The following is a 2,255-nucleotide window of genomic DNA, read 5'->3' on the forward strand; positions in this document are numbered from 1 at the left end:
TCAGTACATACAGCAGAGGAATTATACAGAAAAAGCTGGGCGTTCAAAACGCCCAGTGAAGAAGGCAAACTGGCGTTTAAACGCCAGCCAGGGTGCCTGGTTGGGCGTTTAACGCCCAAAAGGGTAGTACTTTGGGTGTTAAACGCCAGAATGTGCACCATTCTGGGCGTTTAACGCCAGGATGGCACAAGAGGGAAGATTCTGTTTTTAATTCAAATTTTTTAAAGTTTTCAAAATTTTTCAAAATCAAATCTTTTTTTCAAATCATATATTCTCAATCAAATCTTTTTCAAAATCAATTTCTTTCCATTTTCAAAAATACTTGCTATCAATTAATGATTTGATTCAACATTTCAAGTATGTTGCCTTTTCTGTTGAGAAAGGTTTAATGTTTGAATCATATCTTTTCTTGTTAGCCAAGTCATTAATTTTTAAAATCAAATCTTTTTTTAAATTATTTTTCAAATCATATCTTTTCAATCACATCTTTTTAAAACCATAACTTTTCAATCATATCTTCTAATCACATCTTTTTCAAAATAGTTTTCAATCATATCTTTTTGATTTATAATTTCAAAATCTTTTTCAAAAATCACTTGATTTCTTTTCCACTCTTAGTTTTCGAAAATCAATTAGTATTTTTCAAAATGTTTTTAAAATCTTTTACTTAATTTTTGAAAATTTCTTCCCCTCTTCTCACATCCTTCTATTTATGGACTAACACTATTCCTCAATGAACAATTTGAACTCCATCTCTCATGATAAGTTCGAATTCTTCTACTTCTTCCTTCTATTTTTCTTTTCCTCTGACACCTCAAGGAATCTCTATACTGTGACATAGAGGATTCCATATTTTCTTGTTCTCTTCTCTTTCATATGAGCAGGAGCAAAGACAAAAGCATTCTTGTTGAGGCTGACCCTGAACCTGAAAGGACCTTGAAGCGAAAGCTAAGAGAAGTTAAGGCACAACTATCTATAGAGGATCTAACCGAAATCTTCAAAGAAGAAGACATGGCAGCCGAAAACAACAACAATGCTAACAATGCAAGGAAGGTGCTGGGTGACTTTACTGCACCTACTCCCGACTTCTATAGGAGAAGCATCTCTATCCCTGCCATTGGAGCAAACAACTTTGAGCTTAAGCCTCAATTAGTTTCTCTAATGCAACAGAATTGCAAGTTCCATGGACTTCCATTGGAAGATCCTCATCAGTTTTTAGCTGAATTCTTGCAAATCTGTGACACTGTCAAGACTAATGGGGTTGACCCTGAGGTCTATAGACTTATGCAATTCCCTTTTGCTGTAAGAGACAGAGCTAGGATATGGTTGGACTCACAACCTAAAGAAAGCCTGAACTCTTGAGAAAAGCTAGTCAATGCCTTCTTGGCAAAGTTCTTTCCACCTCAAAAATTGAGTAAGCTTAGAGTGGAAGTCTAAACCTTCAGACAGAAGGAAGGTGAATCCCTCTATGAAGCTTGGGAAAGATACAAACAATTAATCAGAAAGTGTCCTTCTGACATGCTTTCTGAATGGAGCATCATAGGTATCTTCTATGATGGTCTGTCTGAACTGTCCTAGATGTCATTGGATAGCTCTGCTGGAGGATCTCTTCATCTGAAGAAGACGCCTACAGCAGCTCAGGAACTGATTGAAATGGTTGCAAATAACCAATTCATGTACACTTCTGAAAGGAATCCTGTGAACAATAGGACGAATCAGAAGAAAGGAGTTCTTGAGATTGATACTCTGAATGCCATATTGGCTCAGAACAAAATATTGCTTCAGCAAGTCAATTTGATTTCTCAAAGTCTGTCTGGAATACAAGCTGCACCAGGCAGTACTAAGGATGCTTCATCTGAAGAAGAAGCTTATGATCCTGAGAACCCTTCAATGGAAGAGGTGAATTACATGGGAGAACCCTATGGAAACACCTATAATTCTTCATGGAGAAATCATCCAAATCTCTCATAGAAGGATCAACAGAGACCTCAACAAGGTTTCAACAACAATAATGGTGGAAGAAACAGGTTTAGCAATGGCAAGCCTTTTCCATCATCTTCTCAGCAACAGACAGAGAATTCTAAGCAGAACCACTCTGACTTAGCAACCATGGTCTCTGATCTAATCAAAACCACTCAAGGTTTCATGACTGAAATAATGTCCTCTATTAGGAATTTGGAGGCACAAGTGGGACAGCTGAGCAAGAAAATTACTGAACTCCCTCCTAGTACTCTTCCAAGCAATACAGAAGAGAA

General features: G+C 37.1%; 1 non-coding gene across 1 annotated transcript; it reads right to left on the reverse strand.

Moving 5' to 3' along the window:
- Positions 1 to 1,416: 1,416 nt before the first annotated feature.
- On the reverse strand, positions 1,417 to 1,524 carry LOC130964625 (small nucleolar RNA R71). Its single transcript, XR_009080713.1, has one exon. It is a non-coding gene; the product is annotated as a small nucleolar RNA R71 (small nucleolar RNA).
- Positions 1,525 to 2,255: the final 731 nt, after the last annotated feature.

This window comes from Arachis stenosperma, chromosome 2, assembly GCF_014773155.1.
Source record: "Arachis stenosperma cultivar V10309 chromosome 2, arast.V10309.gnm1.PFL2, whole genome shotgun sequence".
NCBI lineage: Eukaryota > Viridiplantae > Streptophyta > Magnoliopsida > Fabales > Fabaceae > Arachis > Arachis stenosperma.